The sequence below is a fragment of the Eptatretus burgeri genome, chromosome 1, assembly GCF_056783735.1.
Source record: "Eptatretus burgeri isolate ZD-2024b chromosome 1, Ebu_testis_v1, whole genome shotgun sequence".
Lineage (NCBI taxonomy): Eukaryota > Metazoa > Chordata > Myxini > Myxiniformes > Myxinidae > Eptatretus > Eptatretus burgeri.
This window is the reverse complement of record NC_140961.1, coordinates 2692363-2714862: the sequence shown is the minus strand read 5'-3', so window position 1 is coordinate 2714862 and position 22500 is coordinate 2692363. Positions and strand designations below refer to the sequence as shown.

At 34.6% G+C, this 22500-nt stretch overlaps 1 protein-coding gene across 11 annotated transcripts in view; it reads right to left on the bottom strand.

Annotated features, from left to right (window-relative positions):
- Positions 1-22500, bottom strand: part of PLA2G4F (phospholipase A2 group IVF) — a 236579-nt gene that overhangs the window by 155400 nt on the left and 58679 nt on the right. The window lies entirely within an intron of this gene.

Below are 22500 nucleotides of genomic sequence, written 5' to 3'. Positions count from 1 at the left end.
GGAACTAAACCTTCAAGTTGATGAACTGGATTCAAACCTCTTATCTGTTGAGGTAAGATTTTTATTTTCCTAATTTCAAACTTTGATTGAAGCATACTCATTTAATAATTAAATAACTTAATTAATACATTATTATTTTCTCTCACAGGAAATTGTATCTGAAATACAAAATGAAAATACTGCTTTTGCTACAACTTGGGGGGAAATTGTTGGCTTGGTTGAAGACCTTATGAGCGACCAAGACCTTGAGTGGGATGACTTTGGTGTTCCTTGGAACTCTCTGTCTTGTATGGAACTAAACCTTCAAGTTGATGAACTGGATTCAAACCTCTTATCTGTTGAGGTAAGATTTTTATTTTCCTATTTTCAAACTTTGATTGAAGCATACTCATTTAATAATTAAATAACTTAATTAATAAATTATTATTTTCTCTCACAGGAAATTGTGTCTGAAATACGAAATGAAAATACTGCTTTTGCTACAACTTGGGGCGAAATTGTTAGCTTGGTTGAAGACCTTATGAGCGACCAAGACCCACAGAACGAGTTCGTCCTTGATGACCCAACCAAAGAGTTATACCTTGGAGACCAGCAAAATCCTGAAAAAGAGTTTTACAGCAATATTACTCATTGTGAGTTATCAAGACAATACCCACTGAACAAGTTATACGTTGATGAGCCAGAATACAAGTTTTACCTTGGAGACTCACAAATTTTGAAAAAATCAGTAAATGAGTTCTGCCTTGATGGTTTAAATAACTACCTTGGAGACTCAGGAAAAGGGTTCTGCCAAGATGGTTCTAAATATGGGAACTACCTTGGAGACTCACAAATTTTGAAAAAATCAGTAAATGAGTTCTGCCTTGATGGTTTAAATAACTACCTTGGAGACTTGGAAAGTTGGGGTTATTTTGAAGACTTGAAATGCTACCACTCTTTGGGATTTAAACCTATCAAGAAAGTTCTTACTCCCTCTTTCTATGTCATCAAACCTGAAAGCCTTAAAAGACAGAATTGGAAGAAGAGAAAAAAAAAAAACGTAAAATATATATATATATAGGTGGAAATCTCATTTTGAAAAAGACTGTGTTGGGTGAGGATTGAGTTGGGGTTGAGATTTTGAATGTGAGGGTTGGGGTTGAGATTTTGAATGTGAGGGTTGGGACACACACACACATACACATCAACAAACAAAAGTTAAGCCTTGACTATTCAGTTGAGGATTCTGTGTTTGGGGTTCACAGATGTAAGAACGTCCACCCCTTGACACACATTATATACTGTTATACACCTCGGACTTGGCCCTCGAGTGTCCACAACGGTGTATAGTAGGAGGGAGTGAAGCGCCAACCTATTGCTCCCATTGCACACACACACACACACACACAAACAAAAGTTAAGCCTTGACTATTCAGTTGAGGATTCTGTGTTTGGGGTTCACAGATGTAAGAACATCCACCCCTTGACACACATTATATACTGTTATACACCTCGGACTTGGCCCTCGAGTGTCCACAAAGGTGTATTATCTGCTTAGTTTTGTCTTTTGTAATTCCTGTGAATAAAATGAACCTAAAATCTCTTCCCCTTCCAAATCATATATTTTATAAGTCCAAGGAACTGTATCTATTACATCAACAATTTTAAAAAGTTCTTTCGTCCATCGTTCAGTAAAACCCTTTTCAAAATGAGATTTCCACCTATATATTCTTACGATATCACCAACTTTGAACTTAGGTTTTCTGACATTAATCTCTTTTTCATATTTTAATTTTGTAAATGTTTCTGATGGCTTCATATTCGTTGACGTGTGAATCGTGTCATTATACTTATCCACAATATCCTGAATAAAAGATGACCATTGTTGTGAACCGAGTTGTGTGAATTTTTTATATAGTCTCTCTTTTAAGGTACGATTAAAACGTTCAACAACAACTGCCTTCCCTTCATTAAAGGTACTGTATAATGTAATACTGTTATTTTTTAGAAAATTCATAAATGTCTTGTTATAAAACTCTCTACCCTCATCAGTCCACAATTTATTAGGTTTTCTCTTACTTTTATTAAATATCTGTTGAAAAGCTAACATAAGATGGTTTTTTGTTTTTTAAAGGAACCTGTTTTGTTTTTTAAAGGAACAACCCACGCATATCTACTCCTCAAATCAATAACGGTTAAAGCATACTTGTACCCCTTATCATTATTGAGTTCAATCAAATCAGCAGACCAGATATAATCAACTTCCTTGGAATAAACTTTCCTTCTCTGAAACTTTGTGAATATTGGTTTATGTAATTCATCAGCTAATTGCTCTTCAGTCTTAATGGCATCATTAGAGCCTATAAGTTTTTTGAATTTCCAAGTCCAAGTTTCAATTTAGCACTAATCATCTTCTTCACGATGAACCTATCAACTTTTTCTCTCAAGGTTGGATTTTGTATCAGAGACAAATTATACAACATTTCTCTATCGGCTTCATGCTTTTCTTCCAACGTTGTGGTATTCCCATAATCAATATCGTGTCTCATGCACACTTCATCAACTCTATTGATTGGTTTACTCCAGGATTTAGGATTGTCTGCCTCATCTAATCTTTTATCCAAGTTTGTGCCTGGACCACAGAAAGAATACCCTGGAAGATGTAATTCCCCTGGTATTCCAGTAGTTGTAAATTTACTTCCTGATAAAAACTTTTGTATATCTCCTCCGAGTTTGTGTTTGGAGATAAATTGATTTTCTTTTGAACCACACACCGAACATATACCTTTTTGTATAACCCTGTTATTTTTACTTTTAATATATGAAATATTTTTAGTATTAGTTTTCTTTTTACATTTGAGACAATAACTCATTTATTTATGAGAAAAATTCCTGCAGAGTGCAAAAACCTTTTTAGTTTCCAACATGCACATTTGAATCTTAATTTTTAAAACATAAAGAATCCTAAGAAATGCCTTCACTCTCTCCTCCATTTATTTAAGAAAAAACTTGAATTAAAATGAATAGCTTGACGATGCCAATAGTTTTGTCGAAAGTATTGCAAATAGACTTGTTAATTCTTTGTATTCCTCCTCGGTGGGTTGAGTTATTTTCTGTAATACCTCTATTCTTTTTTGAATCTCACTGGTTTCCATACTATAATATTTATTTAGTCTCGCTCTTTCCTCCCTCTCCTCCCTCTCCTTCTCTCTCTTCTCTCTTTCCTCCTTCTCTTTCTTCTCCCTCTCCTCCTTCTCTCTCTTCTCCTTTTCCTCCTCTTCCCTCTCTTCTTCAACTCCTTCCTCATCCCTTATTATCCTTGAATCGCTTACACCCCATAGAATATCATACATATATTCATCAGGATTTCTTGTTATTCCTGCATCCAAAATAATTTTTTTTTACAACAGGAAACCAATAAAATTTCTTTTGAATTTCTAAAAGAGCCTTACCTTTTCTTAACCTTATAATTTTTTCATTATTTAACATTCTAATTAAATCTAAAGTTGTCGGTTTATCAACATCAGCATAATGCCAATCTTTTATTGAAAATACCTCATTCTTATGTTGTAGAACATATTTATTAAAATACCGAATACCCTTTTCTTGAAGGTATGCTTGGACACAGAAATGATAATTTTCTTGAAGCCTTCTTGCTGTCATTTATGTATTAGAAATATATGTTAGAATAATATTATGGCACGAAACACCTCCCCATCTTCCCATAGTTAAATCATTTTGTATTTCCTTACTTATTATATATAATCCTGTTTTTTCTGTTTTCATGAGATAAACAAGGGCAAAACCATTATTATATTTACCCTTATTAAATTCTTTTATTTGTTGTTTACTAATCGTGGCTCCACAAAACTCATTCTCGATACCAAGTGCATAATATTCTTCCTTACGAGACTGATTTAATTGTTCCAGGTCTTCGAGGTTAATTTTAAATGACCAATTATACCCTAAATCATTCATCTCATACCCCCATTGTTCTATTCTCATACAAACGATACGCCCTTCTTTATAAAAATTTATTTTAATTCGAACTGTGAATTCTGTATGACCTGGAGATAATATCAACACTTCTGTATCTTTGGAATACACAGCCGTTTTATTTAAGTATATATATTGTGATAAATCGTTTAATCTCACCAAGTCATTCGCGTCAGTCGGGCTTGGATAATTTTTTAATTTATAAGCATTTTTCATGTTAATATTTTTGTTTATATTATATTTATGTCGTTCAGCCTGTGCCTTTGTATAATAATTTGATAAATCAATATCCAGTTCTTGAGATACACCAAAGATAGAACCATCATTACCAACATAAGTCATTTATATTAGATTAAAAATAATATCATAAAATTTTTTATTTTTGTTGAGTTGAAATAACACATATAGACATAATTGACCACAACACTTGGAATTTAATTCTTGGACTTGAAATGTTTGATAAACACCATTCTGTAAGAATTTTATGACTTCAACAGGTGGTGGAAGACCAAAACTATCAAAATAATATTTGTCTTGATTATTAAAAATACAAACCCAATGAGAACCGTTCCCATTATTATCTTCTAAGTTCATAATAATATTCTTTGTATGTTTCGGCACATTTGTTAATTCATCTCTCATACAAATAACCACATTATGAATTTTTAATTTCTTACAATATTTGGCAAGTTGTAAATTTGATGTTGTATTCTTTCCAAATTCTTTCAACCACTCATCAATGCTCATTTATTTATTAGAAAGATATAATCCATTACCTCTTTTCGTTAATTTTACACCTGCTTGTGCTATAGAAGAAAGCATATCTCCAACTAACAATCTCGCTTTATCAGGCAGACCTTCAAGTTTTTCAGCAAAATCTACAATTACACCACTTCCACTAATTTGTTTCTCCAACTCTTTGTTATGTCTTTCCAATTCTTTTTGAGCCTGGAGTTGAGCCTTCCTTTCGTTGGCAGTTTTGACCGCTGTTGAAATACCACCCGTCAATGCTCCAACCGCACTTAAACCAGCAAATAAAGGAATTAGAAATGGGAGAAATCCTCCACTCGTCTCTCTTATTGAATATTTTTTCAACATTGGTTTTGTCATTTTAATTTTAAGTGAGCCAGTGTCATTCAAGATTTTAACCTGTTCTCTTGTGAGCAAAACATCAATTCTTACTGCTCCTTTTCTCTGAATTGTATTAACGTTAATCGTACAAGGCTTTTGATTTTGAACACAAGATGATAGTTTATGAAGATTGATTTGATTAACATATACCCCAGTTGGTACTTTGCCACTCATTTATTTAACAAAAAATTATGTGAGACTAATCATCACACCATTATCTGTATTAATCTGCAATTCTGTTTCTTCCAAAAGCAAACAATATGTATCAACTTCTTCACTCTCTCCTCTTTCAATGTATAGGGAAGTATCCACTCGATTAGACTTTATAGTTTCCTTTTGAGCGCTCAGGTCAAACGCATAGATTGTATACAAACTTTTAAATGCTGTCATATCCAAAATAGGTTCTTTATTTCCATTACTTTCACACACCTTTTGGTAAGACTTGTATGCTTCAGCAAAATCATTTTTTTCCCAATTAATTTCCAATCTATCTCGTGGATAAAATGTTCCATCTAGAGAAACGCGAAGTTGTTTCACCTTAGCATTATCACTCAATGCATTATTCTTATCAGTCGCAGTATCACCATCTGGCTTTTTAAAAATCATCCACAGATATCGTGGCTTTCCTTCCAGAACACCCAAATTCCACGTGTAAGTAGTTTGATTGAGTTTAACGTGTTGACATCTTCTTTTGAGGTATGATACACTGAGTGGTTTCTTTGAGTTAAGTCTTCGATTCAACATCTCTTCTGTTTTAAGATTAGGAGTATATTCACTGATATACCAACTCATCTCCTCAATTACAAATTTATTCTGTTCACCAAAAGCACTACCAACACCAAAAAGCAATCTATTTTCATTATCATTCCTTTGTAGTTGAAATCTAATTTTAAGACCATACAGAACTTTATCATAATCACAAAATCCAAATATACCTTTAAGAGGAACTGCCACAGTAAAACTATTTTCTGCTTTTGTATCATCATTATACATTCCTTTCCTTTGAATATATCCAGGGTCTGTGTTTGTTCCCGTTGACATATCAGGAATAAAACCTTCGACAGACCCCTTTCCCATTCTATCACTGAATGTATAGAGTGTAAATTTCATCATTTCAGATACAGCAGAGACATAATCAACCGCTTCAACTTCTTGTGTTCCAATATACAATCGCACACTATCAAACATTTTCCAGAAGAAATCATTTACAAGTGTAGCGTTTGTGTTATTCCCAGCCTTAGTGAATTTAAATTTACACAACAAGAAACTTTCGGAGAGATTCAAATAGGTTTGTTGATTATTTATTTCAAAACTTTTTGTACCATTTGTATTCCAGTCTGTTCCAGTTATTGCATTTACCTTGAAGTAATCTTCTTTTTAGTGGAGTTTGAGATAATAATAGTATCATCCAAATCATAGATACTATCAATTGCTTCCATACTTGTATTTATTTAGGAAAAAAGATGTTAAAACTTTTGAAACCCTGTTCCAAGTATTTGAATTATTTTCTGTCGTTCTTGGGGGACAACTGAGTTTTACCTTTCTTAATTTCTTTTATTGCTTGTAATTTATGAGATTCCTTCTGAGCATCTTTAATACTCTTTACAGCACCTGCTACATTTCCCACAGCAGAAGCAGTTGAACCAATTAGGTCTTTATGTTTAAGAATAGTTGAACCAATACCCATGAGAGTATCAATTATCCCATCTCCTCTAAATTGATGTCCGACACCCCTTTGTCTCTTAGGTTTATAGTATCCTCTACCAAGATACATACCTTCACCCTTGTAGTACGGGGAAAGGAACATCCCATCCCCTGTAATTATTTTATATTTTCCCAACTCGTGTTTCCTCACAATAACCATCGTATTTATTTATTGAAAAACTTCACGTAGGTGAATTCTGATGGATATAACTTCTCCATTAAAAGAAATCACACGATTATCTTGGTCGGTTATCCTAAAATTTACTCTGTGTATGGTTTTTCCTGACACAGGTAGATAAACCAAATTTTTAGGTTCCATATTGAATTTATAACCAATTGGGGTTGAGTATGCGCTGAATGAAAATATTGTATTTGTTTTTTTTCCATCATTATAAGCACCATCAATCAAATCACAGTGAATTAACACCGAATTTATTCCTGAGGATATTTGAATGACATTATCACTGTAAAACGTCCCATTAGTTTCAATCTTTTTTGAGGAGAAACCTAATAACTCTCTAAATGAATTATCAATTGTGAAATCAACCTTGTAATTATTTTTAACTTTAATCGTTGATTTTGAAGTATGTTTTTGAATGTTTATAACAATATTTTTTGGTTCATCACCCTGTTCTTTCATAAGACGAGCAATTTCGGAAGATATTTGAGAAATCTCGTATGCTCCGGGTGAGACTGTTATCGTTTTGTATCCACTTCCCGGATTATAACTAAACTTGTCATTTTTCTCGGTTATATTAAATAAGGTATTATAAGTTTCCATGGACAATAAAGATGCCTCATATTCTTTTGTTGTGTCAAGTTGTAGTGGGTATGGGAATGAAGATGTGTGGTCGCTTGTTGTGAAATTAAAACTCAGGATTGTGCTTCTCATCTTATTTAATATGAGATAAAATGTCATTATATTGAGATTTATTAATTATTTTCATGTTCATCAACTGGTCTAAAATGGCTGATGCTTCATTAAAACAATTGTTATTTCCAGCCTTCTTACTGCCTAACAACAACAACAGTCTATTAACTAATTGCGATGGGTCATTTGGAAGAAAACTAATACCTGAACCAAGGATACTTAAAGCCTGAATAATGTGTTTCTCCTTCTCATTCTTCCTACTTTTACCAGAAAGAATAACCTTATAATTTAGAGTGTTCAGCAAATCAATATAACTCTATCATCATTATTTTCCATATCCTATGGTTTATCAATATACTTTGATTCATCCCTCACAGTTGAACCTTGTCTTCCATCTTTTGTGAGAAGAAACATTAATCTCGGAGTTAGTTTAACAGGGGGTTGAGCAGAACTCAAGAACCTTAATTCATCATTAAATATCAATACCTTTTCTTGAACAAGATGAAATATTGCTGGTTGTTCTGTTGGAATGAGTCCTGCTTTGGTTTTTGAATCCGCTGAATATTCATTGTTTTGAACAGCATTCACAATATAATCAGGGGGTTGATTAATCTCTTCCAGTTGCTGAAATAAACCTTCATCATATTCTAATTCTCCAATATGCTCTAATTCTTCCTCCGTCATTTGACTGAAATCTTTTAACATTTGGAGCTTTCTGGGAGTATATTCTACTGTGGGAACTGTGGAAACATCTTTCATTTTTTCTTGGGAAGTTTTTAAAAGTGGTTTAAAAAATTTCTCTTGTTTTCTTTCAAATACTTCTTCGCCCGTTAGTTTCTGTCTGCGTTTCTTCTTTATGTCTTCCTGCTGTTTTACAACTTTTGAAACCAACTCTTGATGTTCCTTAAATCTTCTTGCTCTTTCTTTTGTATCCATTTATTTATTGTAAAATATCATTTAATGAATTGTAAAGATTAACAGGGAAATTTTCCTTTTCTTCATCATTCAAGTAGATGTGTTCAAATAAATCCTTTTCTTTAAATATTTCATCAAATTCTTTATTAACATTAATGCGAGTTGTAATTTCTTCTTCACTAATACTTGCATCTCTGCTTTTCATACGTTTGCGTTGAGTTTCTTCATCAACATCAAAACCGAATGATAAAATCTTCACTCCGCTCAGATATTTAATAATTTGTCTCTGTTCCTTCTGGATTAGTTTCTAATATCCCAACACCACCAGATTTTAGTTTCCTTAACTCACTCTTACAATGTGAATATTTTGTTGTACCAAGAGAAACCTCCTCAAATATTTGTCCTTCATTCCTCAATCGCATATGTTCCTCCACTGAAATATAGTGATAATCTTCACCTTTTACTTCTCCAGGTCTTATTGCTCTAGTTGTTGTTGATACAATGCGTATCACGGGGTGTTTTTTAAGTAAATTTACAATATTCTCATTTGTACTACACAAGAACCTTGATTTATGAAAGTTTTTTCCAGAAGCAGATTTACCCACAAGATTTATAATAATAGTTGTCATTTATATATGTAATTGTTTATAAAACAAAAAATATATCCCTTAATATCTCATCTTGTTTCACAACAATATATTTATATTTTTCAGTCGTGTGCTTCATGTAATCCTCAAATTTCTTTTTACTACATAATGTAGAACAATTATCTCTCCAAAAATTATTGATATCTATTGAATTTAACTTGAATAAAATAAAAGTATTAGCATTGTTTCTGATGGAACGACGAGGAAGTTGAAAGTACGATTGACTAAGATAAATACAATTACAAGAAGAATGTCTCCCTCTTGTGTAGTAGCTGTCCATTACCGTTTGGTTTCTCTCATTAACACAATCATCAAAGATAACGAGGTTCTTTTTGATTTATCCAAATCTTGGGGAGACGGTATATCATCCGTATTATCACTAAGAATACAAGTTATAAGATTTGATTTCTTTTTACATCTCTGTGTATCACAAAATAGTTGAATTATATCTTCAATGTTATAATCATTTAGGTTTTTTTGACGTTTAAATAAACCGATTATATCTTCTTTTTGAAGACCAGCATTAAAACCTTGTGAGAGTAGTTGATACTCTGGTTGAAAACTCGACTTTGTGAAAATTATTAAATTGTCATAATCTAAAAAGTTGGGAGTGAGGAGCATTTTTAAAAGTAAGCAGGTTTTTCCACATCCACTTGAACCAACTATGAGACATCTTAATGAATTTGGGAGATTTTTATGGTTGTTAAATTTTATCTTATTTTCCCAAATAGGTAAAAAATCATTCATTTATATATTTGAAAAACAGGTTATTTAATTTATTATTGGCTTTTTTAGAAACTCTATATTTTATCCTAAGTTCAGGTTTAATTTCAAGATAATCCATTATTTTATTTATACAATATCTTGTGTTGATATTTCCCTGAAAATTACATCCATGAATAATATACAACAACAATCCTTTGAACATTTCTCTTATACGTTCAGTTTCTTCCCTTGTAAGGAAAGGTGTGTTATCATCCTCATACTTTACATTCATTTTTCTAATCAATCTTGTAAAGTAATTCATTTTTGGTGTAAATCTAAAAGAATTATTTTCCTTTTTATATTTTTTATTATCATTAATTAGAAGATAATCACAGAATATACATTGTTTATAGGCTTTTGACTCTGTGTTTAATCCCCGTCTTTCACACGCAGGACAATTCTCAAATTTGTCATATGGAGAATCAGGAAAGTCTAGCATATTTATAAAGTAAAACTTTACTTAAACTGAAATTCATCTATACTTTCAGTTGTATATTACCATCGATATCGATATACTTTTTTTCATTATCAGATTCAACGACAACATTTTTTATATTAAAGGTAATTTTAAAATTATCGTCAACTACTATTGAATGAAATGTCATTTCACCTGATATATTAACATCCTTTATTTCATCAGGATTTACATCTTTAGGGTTGTTGAAAAAAATACAAATTTCTCCTTGCATATTACAGATGGTCTTATCTTTTCTTTCTAAAGCTTCATCCATAAGGTTTTTGTTCTTTGATACTTTTTCTTGTTTCATTGCTTTTTCTAGTTTTGAATATATTACTAGAAGGAGAGGAGAAACTTTTGTTAGAGATACTTTAATTGATGTTCTACCAGGTATACTAAAAGCCCTTCCACTGAAGGAAATTGAAGAACTCATATTATTTACCATAATAGTTTTTATCCAATAGTTGTTATATTTATCTTTGTTCAATTTTACATCCTTGACATATTTCTCAGTATCTTTAACAGATGAAGAGATTGATTGAAACTTGTCTTTTGTGTCTTGAAACATTGTATTTATTAAGTGAAAAAGTTGGAGGATAAAATGTTTTTAAGCACAGATTCACCTATAAATTAAACGAAATTTTCATCAAGAAAATTTTAGTTTAAGCAAAGTTTTATTCCATAAATATGGTGAATACAATGTACTGCGATGTTTGTAATCACGAATATAAACATTATAGAAAACACCTCCGAACCAACAAACACACATTTAATCTATTTCATCAAATATCTCCTCTTGAGTTGGAAAGAAAACATTGTGATATCTGTTCAAAGGATGTTTTGAAGAGTAGTTATAATCAACATCTTCAATCACAAAAACACAAGAAAAATGAGTTTAAAGTAAAGGGAGACTATTATATTAAAAACACTGATGGGGCATTTAAAGGGCATATAAAAATAAGGATTTTTCAATTTGGAGAACCCGGTCCATCATCAATAGCTGAATCAATTGAAATAGTGAAACCCGATGTTGAAAAAATTATTAAAAAGACATTAAAAGAAATGAAAACTTTAAAGTTTTATATGGGAGTGAAAATGAATATGAAAAGACAAGATGAAGAACATACTCCTTATATGAGAACAGGTCTTCATTTTATAACATCATTTCAAGATTTTTTGAAAAGTGGGGTTTATGAAGAACTATCAAGACAAGAGGAGGATGTTGATAATACAGTGGTAGGAAGTGGATTCAATATTAAAAAAATCATCTTTTTAGATATACACATTCTAAAATCAAACCCTCTTAAAGCTTCTTCTTATATTGAATTACCAAAAGAAATAAAACGAAAGAAGGCAGTTGTTAATATTAAGAACAATGATAATAAATGTTTTCTCTGGTCTGTTCTTGCTCACTTTCATCCACCAAAATGTAATTCAGAAAGAGTAAAACAATATATGAAATATGAGAATACCTTGGACATTAAAGATTTTAAATTCCCAATGCCACTAACAGATATTCCTAAATTTGAGAAAAAGAATAATCTTTCTATTAATGTATATGGATTAACGGATACAAACAAAGTTCAAATATTAAAAATTTCAAACAACTATAAAAATGAAGAAACACACATTGACCTTTTATATTTTAGTGTTGGAAAGAATTCACATTACACATACATCAATAATTTATCAAGATTAATCTCTTCTCAGGTATTCAGAACAGCAAACAAAATATATCCTTGTAAGCGATGTCTTAATTCATTTCATACAAAAGAACGATTAGAACAACATTCAAAATATTGTAGTAATCATAAATCAGCTGTAATTACAATGCCTAAACCTGGTGAAAAGATTTATTTTGAAGATTATAATAAATCTATCATGCACCCATTTGTGATATACGCTGATTTTGAATGTATCCTTAAAAAGATAAATACTGCTTCTCCTAATCCAAAAGAACCATATACAAATAAATATCAAAAACATATTCCTTGTGGTTTCTGTTATTATATCAAATCATCTGTTGGAGAAAAGTAGAACAAACTTGAACATTATCGGGGAAAAAATGCTTCACAAGAGTTTGTAAAACGATTAGAAAAGGATTGTATAAGACTCACTAAATTAATGAAAGAAACAAATGAACCGATGAAATTAACCAAAGAAGAAAAATTAGAATTTAGAATGAACAATATCTGTCATATTTGTGAGGGGGAAATTAAGGAGTCTAAAGTTAGAGACCATTGTCATCTTACTGGTAAATATAGAGGTCCCGCTCATTCCTGTTGTAATCTTAATTATAAATTACCTTCTTTTATTCCAGTCTTTCTTCACAACAGCGCCAACTATGATACACATCTATTTATAAATGAACTTTCAAAAACACCAGGGAATATTTCTGCCATAACAAACACAAGTCAAAAGTATATTTCATTTTCAAAAATGATATTCACAAAACCTTTAACTCGTATTAGGTTTCTAGATTCTTACAAGTTTATGGGAACACCACTAGCCTACCTCGCATCAAATCTAAGCTCCACGGACTCTTTTCCAAATCTTAATTCATTCTTTCCAAAAGAGGAAATTCTCACTAAAGAGGAAATTCAGATTAAAGAGAGAATTCAAAGTAAAGAGGAAACTCTAATTAATGAAGAAATTCTAACTGAAGATGAAATTCTAATTATAAAGAAAATTCGAACTAAAGAGGAAATTCAGATTAAAGATGAAATTCTGATTAAAGAAGGAATTCTTACGAGAGAGGAAATTCAAACAAGGAATGAAATTCAAAGTAAAGAGAAAATTCTTACAAGTAAGGGAATTTATCCTGATGATTATATGGATTCATTTATGAGATTTAAAGAAACACAACTTCCTTCAAAAGAAAGTTTCTATAATAACCTTTATGAAGAAGAGATAAGTGATAAGGAATATAAACACGCACAAGAAATATGGAAAATATTTAAGATAAAGAACCTTGGAGAATATCATGATTTATATCTAAAAACAGATGTTTTATTGTTAGCTGATGTGTTTGAGGCTTTTAGAACACTCTGTCATAATAAAAATTGTTATGGATTAGACCCTGCCCACTATTTCACAGCTCCTGGTTTAGCTTGGAGTGCAATGTTGAAAATGACAAAACAAGATATAGATTTAATCAGTGATGTTGATATGCTTTTGATGATTGAGAAGTCCAAGAGAGGTGGAATATCACAAGTATGTTCAAAAAGATATGCGAAAGCAAATAATAAATATCTCCCAAATTATGATAGTGAAAAAGATAGTAATTATTTGATGTATTTTGATGCTAATAATTTGTATGGATGGGCAATGTCTCAATCTCTACCTTATGGTAAATTAGAGTGGGTGGAAGAAAAGGATTATGAAAAGGCTTTGATGAATATTGTTATTTCTTCTCAAGAGGAATTGAATGACGAAGAAGAAGGTTATTATTTTGAAGTTGATTTGAGGTACCCGAGTGTTCTTCATAATAAGCATAAAGACCTTCCTTTTGCATGTGAGAAAGAAACCCCAAAGAAAGAATGGTTCAGTGATTATCATAAAAGTTTTAATATTAAAGGCAAATCAACAGAAAAGTTATTAACAACATTCTATGATAAAGAGGGATATGTTTTACATCAGAGAAGCTTAAAACAGTTTTTGAGAGAAGGATTGAGAGTAGCTAAAATTCATAGAGTTTTAAAATTTAAACAAAGTCCTTGGGTGAAAAAGTATATTCAATTCAATACAGATATGAGAGCAAATACAAAAGTAAAATTTGAAGGGGACTTTTATAAATTAATGAATAATGCTGTATTTGGAAAGACTATGGAAAATGTTAGAAACAGGCAAAACATTAGATTCGCAACATCTTGGAAAGAAGCTTCGAGATTGATAAATAAACCAAGTTTTGAGAGAGAAGAGGTTTTTTCAGAGAACTTTTCTGCAATTCATATGAAAAAGGAAAGTATTGTAATGGATAAACCAATTTATATTGGAACAGCAGTTCTTGATTTATCAAAGATATTGATGTATGATTATTTGTATAATGACTTAAAGAAAGAGTATGGCGAAAATGTTTCATTGTTGTATATGGACACTGATAGTTTTATCTTAGATATAAAAACTGATGATGTTTATGAAGATATGAAGAAAAATATTGGAGTATATGATACAAGTAATTTCAGCAAGAAGAGTGAGTTATTTTCCAAAAAGAATGAAAAGGTTATTGGTAAGTTTAAGGATGAGTTGGGTGGAAAAGTAATGAGTGAGTTTATTGGATTGAGAGCAAAGGCATATGCTTATAAGTATGGTGAACAGATTGATAAGAGGTTAAAGGGAATAAAGAAATATGTAATAAAGAAATCAATAACTTTTAGAAATTATTATAATTGTTTGATGAATAAGAAAGAAGAATATAGGAAAATGAATACAATAAGAAGTTATAAACATAACATATATAGTGAAGAAGTAAATAAAAAGGCATTAGGAGCCTTTGATGATAAGAGATTTATTTTAGATAATGGAATAGATTGTGTTCCATATGGATATTGTATGATAGAGTGTATAAAATAGATTATGTTTTAACGATGGGAAGATGGGTTAGGGTTTTTTAAGGGCTACCGCCGCTTTTTTCACAATATATAAATGGTTAAACCAAGTATTAATCAAACTAAAGAGTGGAGAAAATCTCAGTCTTGGTATATAAATGGAAAACATAATGAATGTGAAAAATATCAAATAAGTCTTATTGAAAAAATAACTAAAACAAAGGTAAATAAAACAAATAAGCGAATTAATTTAAAAACTAGTAAGTTAGAGGATGTAAAGAAAAAAATGAATATCCTTGAATGGACTGAAAACTTTGATGGTTATCAATTGAACAATGAAAAACAATTTACTATAATCTCAAAATGATATGTGGCTCAGGAGGTGGCCAGATGAGAGCATTAAGAGAAGTTTATCATTTCGTAATGGCACAAAAGGGGTATCTTAAAAAATATAAAGATTCAAATGTTTTGTTTGTCAATATTTTAGATGGGGATTATTGTGCAAAGAAAATTAAACTATTGAAGGAATTTGAGAATGAACAAATCTTTATAGGTTCAATGAGTGAGCTGTTCAACCCCCAGGTGTTCAATTCAATGAGGTTCAACCTCCAAGTTAAAAGGGGAGACAAATAAATATACCTTGGGATAAAAAGGGGATTTATTTTTAGGGAAAAAAATATGAATCGCTGAAAATCCCCCATTCATTTACATGGGGAAAAGTGAGCCAGAATCAGTATTCTTACCCTACATATATATATATATATATATATATATATATATATATATATATATATATATATATATATACATATACACATACATATATACATATATATATATATATATATATATATATACATATATATATATATATATATATATATATATATATACATATATATATATATATATATATATATATATATACATATATACATATATATATATATATATATATATATATATATATATACATATATATATATATATATATATATATATATATATATATATATATATATATATATATATATATATATATATATATATATATATATATATATATATATATATATATATATATATATATATATATATATATATATATATATATATATATATATATATATATATATATATATATATATATATATATATATATATATATATATATATATATATATATATATATATATATATATATATATATATATATATATATATATATATATATATATATATATATATATATATATATATATATATATATATATATATATATATATATATATATATATATATATATATATATATATATATATATATATATATATATATATATATATATATATATATATATATATATATATATATATATATATATATATATATATATAAAACCATATATATATATATATATATATATATATATATATATAAAACCATATATATATATATATATATATATATATATATATATATAAAACCATATATATATAAAACCATATATATATAAAACCATATATATATAAAACCATATATATTGTTGCGGATTCGCGCCCGCCGGCGTGCGAACGGCCACGTAACTCGAATCGCGGCACGTCGCCCACCGGACGGACAATCCCGTCGTGACCCTCTCGGACTAACGCCGGGAACTAGTCACGGGTGGGCCTTTCGGCCTCACCACGATCGTGCCAATCGGCCCCCCGCGTGGGATAGGGTTGCTCGCCAACTTCGACCTACCTAAGTACCCACACGGAGGGTAGACCGGGCGATCGCACCTCGCCGCAGGTCGACTTCGGACACGGGCCACTTTAAGCGACCCGTTCCGTACTATCGGGATAACCGAGCGGTGTTATCGTCAACCTGGACGGTTCGATTAATTATCGGGCGTTTTAGCCCACGACCAACCCTTTACGTGAAGTAAGATGGAGATTCAATAAAGGAAAAGACGAAGCGAAACGGGAAAACAGTTCAACAAAAAGCACATTTATTCCGCGGCAAACGGAAAGCACACATATACAATTATACACCAAAAGCAAATGTAAAAGAAGAAGAAACACACAATAATGCACAAAAAGCAAATGTAAAAGCAAAACACAATGCAGATCTAACCGACTACCGAGCACACGGCAACACTTAAACAGTTTTACTTCACAGACGGCGACGACAACACATATACTCAAAGCAAAAGAAAAGGACCACCCTCAAGGATGATGGGGGCAGACGGGCCTGGGGCCGAGACCGCGTCGGGCCTACCCGTCTGATGAGCCGCAAAATGGCGGTGGCGCCCCGACTCCGCGGCCCTCGCGGACAGTGTCTGGAATGGGGTGGGAACGGGGCCCCCTTCTCGCACTATCTCAGCGCGGGGGGAAACAGGAGGGGGTTGTTGATGCTCGGGGGAAGGAGGATATCTCCCTGGCTCGGGTCCCGCGACGAGCGTCTCCACCACGACCTCGGTCGCGTTGCCGGCCTCTTCTCTCCGCAGCTCCCCGACTCTGACACGAGCACCCCCTCGACTGCCTTCGCCGCCGCCACCTCTCCAACTTTCCACAGCTCCGTCCAACTGCCTTCTCCGACTCCTCTCTTGACTGGCTCTTCCCAACTCAACTCCGAACTGCACTTGACTGACTCAACTACGAGCGAACGCGGCCCTTTATAGCCCCCGGGGCCTCGCTCCTTCGCCTTCGACCCTTTACCTTCGACCCTTCACCTCTGGCTGGCTCCCCATTGGACCGAGGAAAAGTGAGCGTGAATGCTTTTTGATCCATGAATCTGCATATAGCGATATTACTCCGACGCACCTGGAGGCGGGGCCAAATCGCCCCATGCTCACTGATAGGACGGAACAGAAGTGGGCGTGAGTCGTTTTTGATCCGATTTCTTCGGAAAGGCTGGCGCCTCTGCACCCGCTGCTCGGTGCGCGCCCTGCACGAGTCCAGTATCGGTGCCCACAAGCGGCGCGGAAATGGCGGTGATGCGATGGTTGCGAGAGAGAGATGTGACAGCAAGGGTCGTGGCTGTTGTTGTGAAGCGGCGTTGCGGTTGGTGGTTGTTGTGTGATGGCTGTTGAGACGTGGTTGGTGGTGGTAGTAATGGTAGTAATGGCGGCTGGTCCAAAATAAAGATAGTAAAAGAAAAACGGCTATCTTGAGGGGTCGCAGCCCGAATGAATGACATTTATTCCCTCTAAACAACGGGTTTGGGCCTAACTACACATATACTTACAGAGATATCTCACCTAAGGGACCTGAATGGTGGTTTGCGAATTTCGTCAACCACAACAATTTTTATATATATATATATATATATATATATATATATATATATATATATATATATATATATATATATATATATATATATATATATATATATATCTATAAATATATATAGATATACAGTGGTGCCCCCAGAATCCGAATTTAATTCGTTCCAAGAGGCTGTTCGGATTCCAAAAAGTTCGGATTCCAAAACTATTTTCCCAATAAGAAATAATGGAAAGTGAATTAATCCGTTCCTGGACCCCAAGAAAACCCACTTTCAAGACACTTTCAACTGAAATTACCCATTTTTAAGATTAAATAAGATGAGTAAATGAACTTTTCTGGGTCATGAATCTTTTTCCAAGCCTGGGGGATGAGCAGGAGCGTTATCGCTTCTTCCATCAGTCTGGATGCAGCTCCGGCCTATCAGTGGCCATTGGAATCCAAAACGTAAACTGTTCAGCCTGGTGGAGGTATGTAATTAACCATGAAGCACCAAATGGTGTTTTATATCCCAGTACACTCTGTGGAGACACAAACGTGCCGTTTTCACCGCACGGTTCCATGGGAGAGAATTAATAAGTGAAGCGATTGGGTGACGCAGCATGACGTCACTACCATGCTCGCGAAAAAAATGTTGAGTTCGTTAAAGCCGATTCGTCAGAGGGTTCATTGAATGAGTTCGCTTCACGACGGGTTTCCGCGCTTTTATCGCTTCTTTATTTTTCAGAATCCTACACACGGTCGATTTCGGCAGCTCGAACATGGCAGCGAGATCAGACCATGCGTACCGCTCTCATGCTTAGCGATAAGTTCTTTCTTCAACTCAATTGTCGTTCTCACGGACTTCCTATTTGCTTCACTGCTCTTCTTGGGTGCCATGGTGAATGCACAAGGGTGATACTGTAATTGAAAAAAAAATGATAAATGTACGTATTTACAAATAATAAACAATTCATACAAAACATAATACCGTACAAAGGTAATAAAATAGAATATAAATAAATAAACTGGTTTTATAAAGTGTATTTAGCTTGGAGATGAGACGACTTCGGCTTACGTAAGATTTTTGTGGAGGTGGCGGCAGTGGTGGAGCTGTGACGTTCATCTCATTAGCTATGCAGCGGGAGTACACCTCGGAACGTGATTAGTGGAGCTGTGACGTTCATCTCATTAGCTATGCAGCACGAGTTCAAATTGGAACGTGATTAGTGGAGCTGTGACGTTCATCTCATTAGCAATGCAGCAGGAGTTCACCTCGGAACGTGATTGGTGGAGCTGTTCACCTTTGCAGTTACTTTTTTAGGACTCGTGGTTGTATTGAGTTACAACAAAGATATTTGCGAAAATTCGGTTTTCGAAAATGTGTTCGGTTTTTAGGGAAAAATTTTCTCGAAAAAATTGTTCGGATTCCAATTTGTTCAAACAGTGGGGCGTTCGGATTCTGGGGCACGACGGTATAATATATATATATATATATATATATATATATATATATATATATATATATATATATATATATATATATATATTGTTACAGTGGTGGAAATTCACAGAACACCATTCAGGTTCCCCAGAGATCAGTTATTTCGATAAGTGTGTGTTCCAGGCTATAAAAAGCCGCGTTAGGACGCTGAGAGTGGAGTTCGTTTGGCGGAGGGGCGCAGTTCGTCGTTGGAGCCAGCCAAGTCCGCAGTTCGCTGGAGAGTTCGTCGGAGGGGCGCAGTTCGTCGTTGGAGCCAGCGATGTCCGCAGTTCGCTTGAGAGTTCGCCAGCACAACCAAGGGAGTCAGCCAAGTCCGCAGTTTGCTGGAAGGTTCGCCAGTGCAACCAAGGAAGCCAGTCGGAGCTCGGGGGGTCTGGGCAACCGACCCTGAAGTGGTCGGGCGAAAGACCCGTTCACTCCTCCAGCGCGTCGTCGGCTAGGCCCGACCGACCAGGCCGCAGTGAAGGTCGGATGACCGAGGGGAACTGAACAAGCTGCTCGTCAAGCCCCCCAAGCGACTGGCACGTTCGCGACGCCCGGACCGAACGGAGACACCAGGGGTCGCCGATCACGAAGACCATCGAGTCGCCACCATGGCGGCGAGGTAAACTGCCCGGTCTCTCAGGGCCTGTTCCGGTCATCTCGGCCCTGAGTGCATTAAAGGCTCACGAGCCCGATTCTGTTCTTTCTTGGGTTTTGCATGGAAGTCTGTGGGCCCTGTCTTCCAAGTAGAATTGTTAAGTGCATGCTCGCGTACATAATAAATAGATATCGGCTGTAGGCTTTTGCTTGTGTCTTTTTCTCCATCCCCCCATTCATTGCATTGCATGTAAAATAAATGCCTCTTTGTTTGAACGTAAACCTGCTCCTCGTGTCATTCCATTCCATTGACTGCTATGGTGCGTACGGAGAATTAGCTGGCTTTTAAAGCCGATAAAAGTAAATCTGTCCGACGGAACATGGTGATTTCAAAACCGCTCGGCATTTGCAATGGTACGAGCACGCTTAAGCGGCTCGTTTCCGTACAAGTTCTCGTCGAGGTACAAACTCTCGGTAGTCTGTCCGCGCGAATAATTAGGTAAACTGATAATTCGGCGATAAACCCTGTCGCACGGGCAGAGCATTGACAAGTTTGTGGTTTATTAAAAACACCCGTAGCTGGGTTTCGGCGTTTGTCTGGAAGCTACAACTAGATTGTCACGTTCGGTGGACGCGCGGCTTGGATTGGGCTGAAAAGGTCGTGCGCACGCCAAACGGGCAGAAATCTACAACAATATATATATATATATATATATATATATATATATATATATATATATATATATATATATATATATATATATATATACACGAGGTGTGTTCAAAAAGTATCCGACCTTTGTTCATAAAAAATACTCGTATCCAGATACAACAAACTTACACTAATCTACTTCAAAGTAGTTCCCTTGGGCTGCCGCACACTTCTCCCAACGGTTCTGCCACTGTCGGAAGCAGCGCTGGAACGCCTCTTTTGGGATGGCGCGCAGCTGGTCCATCGAATTCCGCATGATGTCTTCTCTGGATTGAAATCTAGTCCTTTCAGGGGCATTTTCAGCTTGGGGAAAAGCCAAAAGTCACAGGGAGCCATGTCAGGAGAGTAGGGAGCCTGACGAAGCACAGGTGTGTTGTGTTTGGCCAGGAAACTCTGTACCAAATGTGAAGAATGGGCGGGTGTGTTATCGTGATGGAGCTGCCAATTGACCGCTGCCCACAGGTCCGGCCATTTGCGTCGCACAGCGTCATGAAGGCGACGCAGTACCTCTTGGTAATACTCTTTGGTGATGGTTGTGCCGTGTGGTGCGTACTCGTGATGAACCACGCCACTGGAGTCAAAGAAGACGGTCAGCATGACTTTAACATTGCTGTGGACCTTTCTTGCTTTTTTTGGCCTCGGGGATATTGGATGCTTCCATTGTGGTGACTGGAACTTGGTTTCTGGGTCGTACCCATAAACCGAGGTCTCATCGCCAGTGATCACTGTGTTGAAGAAGTTGAGATCGCTGGTCACAATCTCTAGCATGTCCTGTGCGATCTCCAAACGGAGTTGCTTCTGCTCGATCGTTAGCAGCTTTGGCACGAACTTCGCTGAGATTCTCCTTAAGCCCAAATCCTCAGTCACAATGAAATGAATGGATCCAATGCTGACGCCCACCTCGTCTGCAAGTTCTCTCATCGCGATTCGACGATCCTGCATCAGCAGGGTCCTCACTTGGTCAATGACTATCTCATTTTGGGATGTTGAGGGACTACCAGAACGTGCTTCACTTTCCACTGATGTGCGACCATCTTTGACGCTGTTGTACCACTCTTATCTGTGTGGTGCCCATTGCTTTGTTTCCGAAGGCCTGTTGAATCTTGCGGATAGTTTCCACTTGGGAATCGCCAAGCTTTACACAAAATTTGATGCAGTAGCGTTGTTCAAGTTTTTCCGCCATTTTGTCAAAAACGAAAATCCGACGGCGCTCACTTTCACTTCCTCACTCATCGGCGGTCTGTCGGCGACTGACAGCTTCTGCAGGCGGGAAAATATTCACGCATACGGATTAGGATCGCCTACATACGTGCACCAAACCACACCTCCCTAGCTTCATTTGTTTAGGCACAAAAAATTAAAGTTGGATACTTTTTGAACACACCTCGTATAAATAGATATATATGGATATATAGATGGATATATATATATATATATATATATAT